This window comes from Arachis hypogaea, chromosome 19 (genome assembly GCF_003086295.3).
Source record: "Arachis hypogaea cultivar Tifrunner chromosome 19, arahy.Tifrunner.gnm2.J5K5, whole genome shotgun sequence".
NCBI lineage: Eukaryota > Viridiplantae > Streptophyta > Magnoliopsida > Fabales > Fabaceae > Arachis > Arachis hypogaea.
In genome coordinates, this window is record NC_092054.1 from 25,734,229 (window position 1) to 25,750,996 (window position 16,768).

The following is a 16,768-nucleotide window of genomic DNA, read 5'->3' on the forward strand; positions in this document are numbered from 1 at the left end:
CCCTACTTGATTAAAAGGAGACACTTGAGTTGGAAGGCTTAAGTGATGATTAAACTGGAAGTTGTTGGCTAGTTCTGTATTTACTAACGCTAGACCTTCCCAAGGGAGAGGACTAGGATTTGCGAATAAGAGTTAGCTCAATCACTTGACTTTCCTTTATTTAGTAAGGGTTAACTAAGTGAAAACAACAACCTTTTTGATACTACACTTAAGAGATCCCAACAAGGATAGAACTTCCAATTAATCATTCCCCCAGTCAAGGCTTTTTATTTAGAATATTATAAATCTCTTTTAGTTTTTAATGCTTTAATTTACAATTATTTAATTGACCATTTCCCAAACTCAAGCTCTCTTGGAAACTCCTAATTAATAAATTAGCATCCTTTCTTGCAACTCGTTGGGAGACGACCTGGGACTCATACTCCCAGTATTTTTATTCTAAATTTTGTGACAACCTTTCTAAATTGATGAGACGGATTTTAGCTGGTTAAGAGCTATACTCGCAACACTGTTCTTATATTACAATCTCTTAATTGGCCTAACTTCTGCCACGCATTAAGTAGTTTGCTTTCGGGGTTAGGAACGAGGTTTTTTCTTGGTCGGGTTTATGCATTGGTATTTGATTATATCCTGAATATGCGTCCATAAAAGAGAGGTATTTTTAGCCTGAGGATGCATCGACTAGTGCGTCGATGCTTGGGAGAGGGTAGGGATCTTTTGGACAGGCTTTATTGAGATCGGTGTAGTCTACACACATTCGCCACTTTCCATTTGGCTTTTTTACCAGTATGACATTGGCCAGCCACAGCGGGTACTTAACCTCCCTTATGAATCCTACTTCCAACAAGGCCTGCACCTGTTCCTCCACGACTTGCGATCTTTCTGGACCGAGTTTCCTGTGCCTTTGTTGTATTGGTCAAGACCCGGGGTACACGGCCAGTTTGTGGCACATTAAGCTGGGATCTATGCCATGCATATCAGCAGCCTTCCAGGCAAAGAGGTCGGAGTTTTTCTTTAAGAGCCTGACTAATGGTTCCTTTAGGTCCTCCTTTAGATTTGCTCCTATGCTTGTTGTCTTGTCAGGGGTATTGCCGACTTGTACCTCCTCGGTCTCGCCTTCTGGCTGAGGTCGAAGTTCTTCACGAACTTGGGCTCCTCCGAGTTCGATAGCTTTAGCCTCTTTTCCTCTGGGATCGCCTTTTAGGTTCAGGTTTTCATTGTAGCATCGTCGTGCGAACTTCTGGTCTCCCTTGACGGTAGTTATGCCCTCCGCGGTTAGAAATTTCATGCACAAGTGTGGAGTGGAGACTACTACAGCGAGCTGGTTTAGAGTTGTCTGACCTATGAGTACGTTATACGCCGAGCTTACATCGACCACAATGTAGTCTATGCTTAGCGTCCTGGACCAGGCTCCCTTCTCAAAGGTAGTGTGTAGCGGGATGTATCCGAGAGGTTGGATTGGAGTGTCTCCCAACCCAAATAAGCTGTTGGGGTATGCTCTTAATTCTTTTGCTTCGAGCCCGAGCTTGTCAAAAGCGAATTTAAATAGGATGTCTGCCGAGCTCCCCTGGTCGACCAGCGTTCGATGGAGGATGGCGTTGGCTAATATGATAGTGATTACCATAGGATCGTCATGCCCGGGGGTGATGCCGATAGCATCTTCCTTGGTGAAAGAGATTATGGGGAGTTGGATGATTTACTCCCTTCTTCAGCGTGGTATACTTCTTTAAGGTGCCTCTTGCGGGATGACTTTGAGATTCCTCTGCCTGTGAACCCGCCATTGATCATGTGGATGTGCCTCTCTAGGGTGTGAGGGGAGCGTTCAGCCCGTCCTCCCTCTTCGTCTCTTCTTCTCTTCCTGGGGTCGTCTGATCTGTTGGGTAGGAATCGGTCTAACCTTCCTTCCCGGGCTAACTTTTCTATTACATTCTTCAGGTCCTAGCATTCGTTGGTAGGGTGCCCATAGAGTTTGTGGTATTCACAATATTTAGTACGACTTTCTCTCCTTTTGTGTTTGATTGGACGGGGTGGTGGGATCTTCTTCGTGTGGCATATTTCCCTGTAGACATCTACGAAGGATACACGGAGGGGGGTGTAGTCATGGTATTTCCTGGGTTTCTCTGCGGGTTGATCCTCTTTTTTCTTTGGCTCCTTGTCTTTGCCTTAGGAGGGGTAGGAGAAGTTGGTTTTGGAGGCTTCTCCTAACCAAGAATTTTCTTCCATGTTAATGTACTTTTCGGCCCGCTCTTGTACTTCGTTCAAGGAAGTAGAGTGCTTCTTGGATATGGACTGGCTGAAAGGTCCTTCTCGTAGGTCGTTAATAAGTCCCATGATTGGTGCTTCAGTAGGGAGATTCTGTATGTCGAGGCACGCTTTATTGAATATTTCCATATAAGTTGGGAGGCTTTCTCGGTCCACTTGCTTGATTCAGAGTAGGCTTGGAGCGTGCTTGGCTTTGTCTTTTTTAATGGAGAATCTGGCTAGGAACTTTTTGGCGATATCGTCAAAGCTGGTAATCGACCATGGGGGTAGGCTGTCGAACCACTTTATAGCTATTTTGGTAAGAGTGGTTGGGAAGGCTTTGCAGCGAGTTGCGTCGGAGGTGTCGGTGAGGTACATCCGGCTCCTAAAGTTGCTAAGATGATGGCTTGGATTGGATGCCCCGTCAATCATACGGAGTGTCGGGGGCTTTGAAATCCTTCGAGACCTTTGCCTTCATAATTTCTTCTGTGAATGGGTCTTATTCTTTGAGAGGACTAGTCTCGCGGTTGGATCGGATAGTCCAGGTCTTGAGGTCAGCTTCGAGCTTTTGGAATTTTTCGTCTAGCTCTCTGCGCTGTCTTGTTTCTCTTCGCAGGTCCCGCTCAGCCTCCCGTTGTCGCTCGCCTCTCGTTTAAGATGTTTGAGACGATCCTGTTGTTCACGGATGGCGTCTAGGATCTCCGTCTTTTGAGGTTGCTTGTCCCCCTTGGAGTGGTGCATTTCCATTGGTGATGATGGGGGGTATGAAATCTGGATTTTTCGTTGGTGTACCGTCTTCCAATCCAGAAGTATGGTCGTTGTTAGGTGGGTTGTTCGCCATGAGGGTGGGATGACTTCCAGGTTCCCCGGCAACGGCATCAATGTTCTATGGGTTACTTGAAACCTTGAGTTCGGACCGGACGTGAGTTCCGGGTCTCTTTCGAGCATTGATCTCCAATCTACTAGTGTTGGGGTGTCGCCTATCCAAGCTCCTTGCAAGGTTGGTGGGTGGTACCTACAAGAGACTCCGATGCTTAAGTTAGCATGGGCCTTGGGCAGGTTTTTAGTAGAATTGAAATATATCTTATACCTAGGTGCTCCATTGTATTTATAGTAGAGTCAGGTGACCTTTTCTAGGGAGATAAGACTTTTTATCTTATCTTATCTTTTACCTACTGATGTGTGGAAAGTGATCTAACACAAAACTCACCGATAAGTGTACCAGGTCGCATCAAGTAATAATAACTCATAGGAGTGAGGTCGATCCCACAGGGATTGAAGGATTGAGCAACTTTAGTTTAGTGGTTGATTTAGTCAAGTGAACAAGAGTTGATTTGAGTGATTTGTAATTGACAGAAGCTAAATTGCATGAATTGTAAAGGGAGAGGGAATAATTGCAGTAAATTAAAGAACTAAATAAGCAAAAGTGTTGAATATTAAAGAACAAGTAAAGTAAATAACAGAAACTTAGATTGCAAGAAATGTAAATTGCTAGAATCTTAAAGGGTTCAAGGAGCTGGGATTGCAGAATTTAAACAGGGAAAACTAAATTGCAACAAGCAGAAGAGCAGAAGATGAATTGAATTGAAGTAGATCTCAAACAGAAAAGTAAATTAGCTTGAAGAAGCATTCAGCAGATGAACTAAAATGAAAATGCAGATCTCAGGGATCAAGAGACTAGAAATCCAAGTCTAGATCTCACTGCCTTCCTTGATCCAACTCAAAGAACAATTGCAAACAAATTAAAGATCAAAACAGTAAAGAAAGTAAATTCAAGTCTCAATTTCTCAAATGGTACAGTGAAGTGAAAACAGAGAGAGATCTCAAGGTGAGATTGAGATAGAATTTCCTCAATTATCAACACCCAAGACTCAAGCAAAGTATGTAGAAAAGAAGACAAGAAAACCCAGAGGAAGAGAATTCAATTCTCTTTCCCAATTCTCCCCAAAAACTCTAAATCTCAAGAACAACAATGAAAAATAAAATTGAGCTCTCCACTGAAGTCCAGTAAAAAATCTGAAAAGAAAAGCTCCCTCAAAACTTAAATCCTAAGCTATTTATACACTCTCTTCTAATGATCATTAAGCCTTGAATTTGGGCCCTTGGCCTTGATGGAATTGGGTTGAAGATAGCCTCTGTTGATTGCTCTTGGTCTTGAGAAGAAATCCGTTTGCACTATGGACTTTGGGATCATTCACGTTTGAGTCAACGTTTGAGGAAAACGTTGACTCAAATGTCTTCGTGTAATGGCATCATGCAGAACGGGTGGTTGCTGTCACTCACGTTTGAGTTCACATTTGAGGTCAAACGTGAGCTCAAATGTGATCCTCCCCAAGGAAATCTTCATCCAACGTTTGACCTCACGTTTAAGGCAAACGTTGGCGCAGACGTGGCTCCTCCTCCAGGGTGTTCTTAAGCCAACGTTTGACCTCACGTTTGAGGCAAACGTTGGCGCAAACGTGAGCTCCTCCCAGGGTACTTCTTAAGCCAACGTTTGACCTCACGTTTAGGGCAAACGTTGGCGCAAACGTGAGCTCCTCCCAGGGTACTCCTTAGCCAACGTTTGACCTCATGTTTGAGGCAAACATTAGCACAAACGTTGAACTCCTCCAGGGTGGCTGTGCTGTTATCCACGTTTGAGTTCATGTTACGTTTGAGGAAAACGTGAACTCAAACATGATTTTCTCAATGCTGCCTTTATTTTTATTCATGCCATCCCCTTTCTTCAACCTTCCTCCAAGCCTTTTTGTAAGACCCGGTTAATTAACGGCTAATTAACCCATATATGAGAATTTATTCTAGAAAGCCAAAAATGATATTTTTATGGCTTAATATGATAGAGGAAATTGAGACGAGAATTTCGGTACCAATTTTATAGAATTCGGACCAAGATTGGACCGAACGGGCCAAACCGGGCCAACCGGACCCAAAGTGGGCCCTTGGCCCAACATAACTAAACCAAAACCCTAGTTTTCAGCACTCTCTCTCCTCACAACACACTCAAACACGCTGAAATTGAAGAGAGGGGAGGAAGAACACTCTCTCAAGTTCTTTCTCTCACTTGATCTTCAAACCACCATAACTTTTGATCTAGAGCTCCGATTGCCGCTCCGTTTGCGGCCACGCGTTCACCGCGGAGAGCTCTACAAAACCCATACAACTAATCTTGAGGTAAGCCACGTGTTTCTGTTCGAAATTCCAGCCCTTATTTTCGAGTTTCATGGGTAAAATATTGAGATTTTGGGTTCTTTGATGTTATAGGACCCAACTCTCTTGAAGGAGAAGGTTAATCTTGTCTCCTTGGACCTTGGGTGTGGTAAGATTCTCAACCCTAGTGTGATTTTGTTGTTCTATGATGTTTGGGTTTTGAGATGTTGTGTATGGGTATGATGGTTGTGGCTTAGGTTGTGTATATGTGAATATTGGAGCTTGATTGGTGACTTTGAAAAGCTTGGAAAGGGTTTGGTGGTGAAAAATCTGTTCTTGGAGGTGTTGAGGCCTTGAGAGCTTGTGGATAAGTGGTTTGGAAGTGCTCCGGGGGAGCTTGGGAAAATCGGCTAAGGTATGGTTTCGGTTTCCCGTATCTAATATGTAATGTGGTAGGAAATACTTAGGCTAGAGGCCCTAAGATAGGCATTGAATTGTTGATGTTGTTGAATGATTGAGATATATGATGTGGTCATATATGTGATGATGATTATTAAGGCCTTAGTGGTATAATGTATGAGAAATATGCATGTTGTGATATATACTTGATGATTGGCTATGGTTGAATTGTGGGTTGAACCATGTTGATGGTGAGTATGATGTTGATTGTGTACAATAATAATTTATTGGAATTGGTGTTGTTGAGAATTGGCATGAGGAATAGTATATGACATGTCAATGTGTTTGAGTTTGAGCCACTTGGGTGAAGTGGGGTAAAATGATGAGATAGTGATTTTGGTAATTTGTGGTAATGTGTGTCAATGTGTGAGTTGAGGAGGCTTGATGTTGAATTTGATATATTTTGATTGATTTCAAAAAAAAAGGGATGAACTTGGCATGTTTTGATTGGTTTGAAAAGAGTTGGAAATGGCTTGTTTTGAAATTGGCACTTTGTGGTTTTGTATGAAAATATGGTTTTTGGGCACACTTTGGCGGGACATAACTTGGACTACGGATCTCCGTTTTGTACCAAATCTGTTTAGAAATGAAATTGGATTCGGGATGTCCATGCCGTTCAAAGAACGGGTGAAAAACGATTTAAAATGAGGAAGTTATGTCCGTTGGAAGATTGGGGTTTAAATCTGTGAATTCTGCAGCTTTTAACTTGGAAAATTTTTAGCAGAATGACCCCTTGCGCGTGGGCGCACCTGGCGCGTACGCGCCGATCTTCCAGAAAGCGCCATCCACGCGTGCGCGTGATGTGCGCGGGCGCGCCGATTGTGCTGCACCCAGTGCCCAGCCATTTTCCAGAGAGTTATGCCAGAACTGTGCCAGTGTTGTGCCTGGAGCACGAGAACACCCGCGCGTACGCGTGGTTGGCGCGTGCGCGTCGATTGGCAAATCTTTAATCCACGCGTTAGCGTGCATGACGCTTGCGCGTCGATGAGTTTTTGAGGCCATCCACGCGTGCGCGTGGAGTGCGCGTACGCGTGGCCCTGTTTTCATCCCAAAGTTGATTTTTGAGTTTTAAAAGCCAAATCTCATACTTCTAAGCCTCCGATCTCACCATTTATGTCTTAAATCATTATGACATGCCTAGCTATTAAAAAGGGGCTAGTGAATGAGGTAACTTGCGAGTGAAGCAAGGGAAAAAAATGAATGATCAATGAGGATCAAGATGATTATGTGAGATGCGGAGGATGGTGGTGGAAGTGCTTGTTAAGCCATGGGCCGAAAGGCTATAATTGCTAATGAAACGGCTGGTTATGGATTTAACCGTGAGCCGGAAAGGCTGTGTATAATATGAATATTGGCTGGTTCTGGACTGAACCGTGAGCCGGATGGCTGATATGGATGTTGATCCATGGATGAGAATTCATGCATGCTTATGCTGAATTATTGATAATTGAGATTTGCACTTCCACTATCAGAGGCACGAGATCCCTGGGAGGAAGCAGTGGCTAGCCACCACGTGCTCCAGGTGGAGGCTCGAGACTCTGTTGACCCTATGTCGTAAGTGTGGCCGGGCACTGTGAAAGACCCGGATGAGCTCGCCCCCGAAATATTCACCAGTGAGGGTGATGGATATGGATCATGTTTATGATCAAGTTTATAACGAGTATAACTCGATTTGGGGATGCGCGACAGAGGGACAGTCCAATGGTTAGCTACCAGGACTTGTCGGGTTGGCTCTATAACCGACAGATGATATCATCAGCCACTAGGGACAGGCATTCATCATATGCATACTATGTGAATTGTTTGAGATTGCCTATTTGACTGCATATTACTTGCTAATTGTCTAAATGTCTTAACTGCTCCTATTTGTATATTCTTTGTCTGATATAACTGTGTTTGCTATAATATACTCCTGCTGGTGGTTGGGAGGTTTGAAGGAATTGGAAAGGGAAGTATTAGTTAGACTGAAGAATCTTTAGTCAGTTGCCACTTACGGTTTAGCTTGTTTATAAGCTTCGATATTATCTGGAGGAAGTTCTAGGATTGCCTTTGGCTTTCCTCTATTATTATGTATTATATATGTGGAAGCTGTTACCGTGCTGGGGACCTCTGGTTCTCACCCATGCGGATTTTGTGGTTTTCAGATGCAGGACGCGAGGCTTCTCGTTGAGGCATGCTGGAGACTTCTGGATTAGCGAAGATCCTTTGTTCTTGGGACTCTGTTTTGGGTTATATATCTTGTTTAGATACTTTTATCTCCATTAAATAATGCAAACTGTGACGACTCCTTCTAGAGGGGATTTTTGGAGAATAGGTTTTCTGTATTTGTGTCCCTTTGGGTTTCCTTTGGGGTTTTCTTATTTTATCATATGTATATATTGCTATGCTCGGACCGGTTATCTTCGCAACCGGGTTTTGAGTCTTGATATTCCCGTTTTTGACACTTTTTATATATATGATCTTGCGTTAGCTTATCCTTTGCTCGTTACGTTATCGATCGGAGTGTTGCGCGTTCGAGTTACGGTTTTTGTTTACCCCTTTTTCTACAAAGGCTCCTAGTTATAATTAATTATTCATACTACTATACGTACTAAATTTTTGTTTTAGAGGTCGTAATACCTTGCCATCTCTGAATTATGACTTAAGCATAAGACTCCGTATGGTAGGGTGTTACATTATGGTATCAGAGCAGTTCGTTCCTGTAGAGCCTGAGGAATGGACTGACTATGCTTCTGTGCATTCTCTGTATGTGTGTTATGTGCTGTTAGTGTATCTGCTTGATATAATTGGCATAAACGTTCATGAGCATGCATTTGGGACTTTGAAGCACTAAACTTCCGATATTGAGACTGATCAACTTAATATCGATTGTTTGGTGTGTATAGGAACCAGATGGCGCCTCGTGGACGCGGTAGAGGCCGTGGGAGGGGACATACGAATGCTCGTGCGTCGGAGACTAACCCTAACGACCCGGTGAACTTTATGGCTGCGTTGGAGAACATGGCTGCTGCTATGCAAGCCACTGCTGAGGCTCTTGGTCAACAGATGAACAACCATGGTAATGATGGAGGTGGAGTTCAGGGTCCGATGACCTTGGCAAACTTTTTGAAGGTTAATCCGCCTAAGTTCAAGGGAACTACTAGCCCGACTGAGGCTGATACATGGTTTCAGGCTATAGAGCGAGCATTACAAGCACAAGTGGTACCTGAAGGACAGCGTGTCGAGTTTTCCACTTATATGCTCACCGGTGAAGCGTCGCATTGGTGGCAAGGCATCCGACGTCTTCTGCAGCAGGGTGATGACTATATCACCTGGAATGTCTTTCAAGAAGAGTTCTATAAGAAGTACTTTCCGACTTCTGCTAGGACGGCTAAGGAACTTGAATTGTTACAGCTGAAGCAGGGGACTATGTCCATATCAGAGTATACTGACAAGTTTGAGGAGCTGTTCAGGTTCTCTCGTATGTGCCAAGGGACTCCGGTGGAATATGAGGAATGGAAGTGTGTTAAGTACGAAGGAGGACTCCGGAGTGATATCTTCAGTTCAGTAGGACCAATGGAGATTAGGACTTTCTCCGAATTAGTGAACAAGTGTAGGGTTGCTGAGGAGTGTGTGAAAAGGGCAACCGCTGAGAAAGGGAGTCACAAAGGTTCATTTTCACAGAACCGAGGGAAGGGCTTTGCACCTAGAGGTCCATCTTTCAAGAGGGGAAGCTCTTTCAGGAGGCCCAACAACAACAACAATTTCCAAGGGAAGAAGTTTGGAAAGCAACCTCAGAATGATCAAGCTTGTACTAGGTGTGGGAGTCACCATCCGGGAGCACCATGCAAGGCCGGATGGGGTTTGTGCTACAATTGCGGAAAGGCGGGGCATAAAGTCGCAAGTTGTCCGGAGAAGCAAAGGCAAGGTGTTGGGAAAGCACAACAGACTGGTCGGGTGTTCACCACCTCAGCTGTGGGTGCAGAGGGATCCGAGACACTCATTCGAGGTAACTGTGAAATGGCTGGTCAAACTTTAAATGCTTTATTTGATTCGGGAGCATCGCATTCATTTATTGCATTTGAGAAAGCCCATGAGTTAGGATTGAAGATTGTAACCTTAGGTTATGACCTAAAGGTACATAATGCTACCCATGAAGCCATGGTAACTAGGCTAGGATGCCCGAAAGTTTCGTTCAGGTTCAAGCAGCGTGATTTTGTCCATAATTTAATCTGCTTACCGATGATCGGTCTTGATCTTATCTTGGGATTGGACTGGTTATCTGAGAACCATGTCCTGCTTGATTGTTCTACAAAGTCGGTGTACTTTATGCCGGAGGATACAGAAGGGCCGGTTGTGGTGAATAATTATTACTTGAATTCGATGATGGTGAACTGTTCTGGAATCGAATGTCAGGGTATCCTATTGTTAACCGCGGGTGTTTCGGGTGATGATCAAAGGTTGGATCAGATTCCGGTAGTGTGTGAGTTTCCGGAAGTGTTTCCCGATGATATTGAGGAATTTCCACCTAACCGAGAGGTCGAGTTTGCTATTGAATTGGTGCCTGGGGTGGGACCAATCTCAAGTGCTCCTTATAGGATGTTACCGTTAGAGATGGCCGAGCTAGAGTCTCAGTTAGAGGAATTGTTGGGTAAGAACTTTATCCGACCAAGTGTTTTCCCGTGGGGTGCTCCAGTGTTACTGGTAAAGAAGAAAGATGGAAGTATGCGGCTCTGTGTGGATTACAGGCAGCTGAACAAGGTCACCATAAAGAATAAGTACCCATTGCCGAGGATTGATGATCTCATGGATCAGTTACAAGGAGCTGGGGTTTTCTCTAAGATCGATTTGCGATCTGGTTATCACCAGATAAGGGTGAGGGGTGAGGATATCCCTAAAACCGCTTTCAGGACTCGTTATGGTCATTACGAGTACACTATAATGTCCTTTGGGTTGACGAATGCTCCTGCAGTATTCATGGATTACATGAATAGAGTGTTCCGTCCGTTTCTGGATAAATTCGTGGTTGTCTTCATTGACGATATACTAATTTACTCCAAGACTGAAGAAGAGCATGCGGAACACTTGCGGACCGTGTTGCAGATTTTAAAGGAGAAGAAACTCTATGCGAAACTGTCTAAGTGTGAGTTCTGGAAGAGCGAGGTGAAGTTTTTGGGTCACGTAGTGAGTAAGAAGGGAATAGCCGTAGATCCAACCAAGGTAGAAGCTGTGATGGATTGGAAGCAACCAACCACAGTAACTGAGATAAGGAGTTTTCTGGGTTTAGCTGGCTATTACCGAAGGTTCATCAAAGGCTTTTCGCAATTAGCTTTGCCGTTGACAAAGTTAACTCGCAAAGACACTCCGTTTGTTTGGACTCCTGAGTGCGAGGAGAGCTTTCAGACATTGAAGAAAAAGTTGACCACTGCACCTGTGTTAGTGTTACCTGAGCCGAACGAGCCTTTTGAGGTGTACTGTGATGCATCGTTAAAGGGCCTAGGGTGCGTGCTGATGCAGCACCATAATGTGGTGGCGTATGCCTCACGACAGTTGAGACCTCATGAAGTTAGTTACCCTACGCACGATTTGGAACTCGCTGCGGTTGTGTTTGCCTTGAAGGTGTGGAGGCATTATCTCTATGGGGTTAAGTTCCAAGTTTTCTCTGATCATAAGAGCTTGAAGTATCTCTTTGATCAGAAAGAGCTTAATATGAGGCAGAGAAGGTGGATGGAATTATTGAAGGACTACGACTTTGAGTTAAATTACCATCCTGGAAAGGCGAATATAGTGGCGGATGCGTTAAGTCGAAAGTCGTTATATGCGTCTTGGATGATGCTTCAAGAGGAGAAGTTGCTCAAGGGATTCGAGAGTCTAAAAATTGGTGCTCGAGAAGTATCTGGAACCTTGTGTTTGAGCCGATTAGAAATCTCGAGTGACTTTAAGTCCGAACTCCTAAAGGCCCATGAAAATGATGAAGCGTTATGGAAGGTGTTACCGGCTATCGAGCAAGGAAAACAGTGGAGAGTGTCGGAAGAAAAAGATGGGTTATGGAGATTCAAGGGTAGGATCATTGTGCCGGATGTTGGCACTTTGAGGCAAGATATCTTAAAGGAGGCACACAAAAGCGGATTCTCCATTCACCCGGGAAGTACTAAGATGTACCATGATTTAAAGGCGATGTTTTGGTGGCCAGGTATGAAGAATGATGTAGCGGAATATGTTTCAAAGTGCTTAACTTGTCAAAAGGTAAAGATTGAACATCAAAGACCTTCCGGGATGTTGCAGCCCTTAGAGGTTCCGCAATGGAACTGGGAAAGTATTGCAATGGACTTTGTGTCGGGATTGCCAAGGACTAGGACTGGTTTTGATGCTATCTGGGTGATCGTGGACCGACTGACGAAGTCAGCTCACTTTTTACCCGTTCGGATGACTTACACCCTTGAGGAGCTAGCTCGGTTATACATAAAGGAGATTGTGAGACTCCATGGTGTACCTGCTACTATAATCTCTGATAGAGATCCTCGTTTCACTTCGAGGTTCTGGGGTGCATTTCAGAAAGCTTTTGGAACTCGATTAAGCTTGAGTACAGCGTACCATCCTCAAACAGATGGTCAATCCGAGAGGACGATCCAAACACTAGAGGATATGTTGAGAGCTTGTGTTTTGGACCAACCGGAGAGTTGGGATCGGTATATGCCGTTAGTAGAGTTTGCATACAATAATAGTTACCATGCGAGCATCGGAATGGCTCCGTATGAGGCTTTGTATGGGAGAAAATGTCAATCTCCACTATGTTGGTATGAAGCTGGAGAGAAAGGCTTGTTGGGGCCGGAAATGATAGCTGAAACCACTGAACAAGTCAAGAAGATCCGAGATAGGATGCTTACGGCGCAAAGTCGTCAAAAGAGTTACGCCGATCAAAGGCGGAAGCCCTTAGAATTTGAGGCAGGAGATCATGTTTTCCTGAAAGTTACTCCGACCACAGGAGTAGGTAGAGCGATTAAAGCAAAGAAGTTGAATCCTCGATACATTGGTCCATTTCAGATCTTGGAGAGGATTGGGCCAGTGGCATATCGGGTGGCTTTACCACCCCATCTTTCAAACCTGCACGACGTATTTCACGTGTCGCAGCTTCGAAAGTACACTCCTGATGCTAGCCATGTGTTAGAACCCGAATCGATTCAATTAAGAGAAGATTTGACGCTTCCAGTGGCTCCAGTCAGAATTGATGATACTAGTATCAAACGGTTGCGTGAAAAAGAGGTTTCATTAGTCAAAGTGGCTTGGAGTCGAGGCGGTGTTGAGGAACACACTTGGAAACTTGAGTCGGAGATGCGAACGGATTATCCGCACTTATTCTCAGGTAATTGAATTTGAATTTGAATTTTGTGGGCAAAATTCCCAATTAGGTGGGTAGAATGTAAGACCCGGTTAATTAACGGCTAATTAACCCATATATGAGAATTTATTCTAGAAAGCCAAAAATGATATTTTTATGGCTTAATATGATAGAGGAAATTGAGACGAGAATTTCGGTACCAATTTTATAGAATTCGGACCAAGATTGGACCGAACGGGCCAAACCGGGCCAACCGGACCCAAAGTGGGCCCTTGGCCCAACATAACTAAACCAAAACCCTAGTTTTCAGCACTCTCTCTCCTCACAACACACTCAAACACGCTGAAATTGAAGAGAGGGGAGGAAGAACACTCTCTCAAGTTCTTTCTCTCACTTGATCTTCAAACCACCATAACTTTTGATCTAGAGCTCCGATTGCCGCTCCGTTTGTGGCCACGCGTTCACCGCGGAGAGCTCTACAAAACCCATACAACTAATCTTGAGGTAAGCCACGTGTTTCTGTTCGAAATTCCAGCCCTTATTTTCGAGTTTCATGGGTAAAATGTTGAGATTTTGGGTTCTTTGATGTTATAGGACCCAACTCTCTTGAAGGAGAAGGTTAATCTTGTCTCCTTGGACCTTGGGTGTGGTAAGATTCTCAACCCTAGTGTGATTTTGTTGTTCTATGATGTTTGGGTTTTGAGATGTTGTGTATGGGTATGATGGTTGTGGCTTAGGTTGTGTATATGTGAATATTGGAGCTTGATTGGTGACTTTGAAAAGCTTGGAAAGGGTTTGGTGGTGAAAAATCTGTTCTTGGAGGTGTTGAGGCCTTGAGAGCTTGTGGATAAGTGGTTTGGAAGTGCTCCGGGGGAGCTTGGGAAAATCGGCTAAGGTATGGTTTCGGTTTCCCGTATCTAATATGTAATGTGGTAGGAAATACTTAGGCTAGAGGCCCTAAGATAGGCATTGAATTGTTGATGTTGTTGAATGATTGAGATATATGATGTGGTCATATATGTGATGATGATTATTAAGGCCTTAGTGGTATGATGTATGAGAAATATGCATGTTGTGATATATACTTGATGATTGGCTATGGTTGAATTGTGGGTTGAACCATGTTGATGGTGAGTATGATGTTGATTGTGTACAATAATAATTTATTGGAATTGGTGTTGTTGAGAATTGGCATGAGGAATAGTATATGACATGTCAATGTGTTTGAGTTTGAGCCACTTGGGTGAAGTGGGGTAAAATGATGAGATAGTGATTTTGGTAATTTGTGGTAATGTGTGTCAATGTGTGAGTTGAGGAGGCTTGATGTTGAATTTGATATATTTTGATTGATTTCAAAAAAAAAGGGATGAACTTGGCATGTTTTGATTGGTTTGAAAAGAGTTGGAAATGGCTTGTTTTGAAATTGGCACTTTGTGGTTTTGTATGAAAATATGGTTTTTGGGCACACTTTGGCGGGACATAACTTGGACTACGGATCTCCGTTTTGTACCAAATCTGTTTAGAAATGAAATTGGATTCGGGATGTCCATGCCGTTCAAAGAACGGGTGAAAAACGATTTAAAATGAGGAAGTTATGTCCGTTGGAAGATTGGGGTTTAAATCTGTGAATTCTGCAGCTTTTAACTTGGAAAATTTTTAGCAGAATGACCCCTTGCGCGTGGGCGCACCTGGCGCGTACGCGCCGATCTTCCAGAAAGCGCCATCCACGCGTGCGCGTGATGTGCGCGGGCGCGCCGATTGTGCTGCACCCAGTGCCCAGCCATTTTCCAGAGAGTTATGCCAGAACTGTGCCAGTGTTGTGCCTGGGGCACGAGAACACTCGCGCGTACGCGTGGTTGGCGCGTGCGCGTCGATTGGCAAATCTTTAATCCACGCGTTAGCATGCATGACGCTTGCGCGTCGATGAGTTTTTTAGGCCATCCACGCGTGCGCGTGGAGTGCGCGTACGCGTGGCCCTGTTTTTATCCCAAAGTTGATTTTTGAGTTTTAAAAGCCAAATCTCATACTTCTAAGCCTCCGATCTCACCATTTATGTCTTAAATCATTATGACATGCCTAGCTATTAAAAAGGGGCTAGTGAATGAGGTAACTTGCGAGTGAAGCAAGGGAAAAAAATGAATGATCAATGAGGATCAAGATGATTATGTGAGATGCGGAGGATGGTGGTGGAAGTGCTTGTTAAGCCATGGGCCGAAAGGCTATAATTGCTAATGAAACGGCTGGTTATGGATTTAACCGTGAGCCGGAAAGGCTGTGTATAATATGAATATTGGCTGGTTCTGGACTGAACCGTGAGCCGGATGGCTGATATGGATGTTGATCCATGGATGAGAATTCATGCATGCTTATGCTGAATTATTGATAATTGAGATTTGCACTTCCACTATCAGAGGCACGAGATCCCTGGGAGGAAGCAGTGGCTAGCCACCACGTGCTCCAGGTGGAGGCTCGAGACTCTGTTGACCCTATGTCGTAAGTGTGGCCGGGCACTGTGAAAGACCCGGATGAGCTCGCCCCCGAAATATTCACCAGTGAGGGTGATGGATATGGATCATGTTTATGATCAAGTTTATAACGAGTATAACTCGAGTTGGGGATGCGCGACAGAGGGACAGTCCAATGGTTAGCTACCAGGACTTGTCGGGTTGGCTCTATAACCGACAGATGATATCATCAGCCACTAGGGACAGGCATTCATCATATGCATACTATGTGAATTGTTTGAGATTGCCTATTTGACTGCATATTACTTGCTAATTGTCTAAATGTCTTAACTGCTCCTATTTGTATATTCTTTGTCTGATATAACTGTGTTTGCTATAATATACTCCTGCTGGTGGTTGGGAGGTTTGAAGGAATTGGAAAGGGAAGTATTAGTTAGACTGAAGAATCTTTAGTCAGTTGCCACTTACGGTTTAGCTTGTTTATAAGCTTCGATATTATCTGGAGGAAGTTCTAGGATTGCCTTTGGCTTTCCTCTATTATTATGTATTATATATGTGGAAGCTGTTACCGTGCTGGGGACCTCTGGTTCTCACCCATGCGGATTTTGTGGTTTTCAGATGCAGGACGCGAGGCTTCTCGTTGAGGCATGCTGGAGACTTCTGGATTAGCGAAGATCCTTTGTTCTTGGGACTCTGTTTTGGGTTATATATCTTGTTTAGATACTTTTATCTCCATTAAATAATGCAAACTGTGACGACTCCTTCTAGAGGGGATTTTTGGAGAATAGGTTTTCTGTATTTGTGTCCCTTTGGGTTTCCTTTGGGGTTTTCTTATTTTATCATATGTATATATTGCTATGCTCGGACCGGTTATCTTCGCAACCGGGTTTTGAGTCTTGATATTCCCGTTTTTGACACTCTTTATATATATGATCTTGCGTTAGCTTATCCTTTGCTCGTTACGTTATCGATCGGAGTGTTGCGCGTTCGAGTTACGGTTTTTGTTTACCCCTTTTTCTACAAAGGCTCCTAGTTATAATTAATTATTCATACTACTATACGTACTAAATTTTTGTTTTAGAGGTCGTAATACCTTGCCATCTCTGAATTATGACTTAAGCATAAGACTCCGTATGGT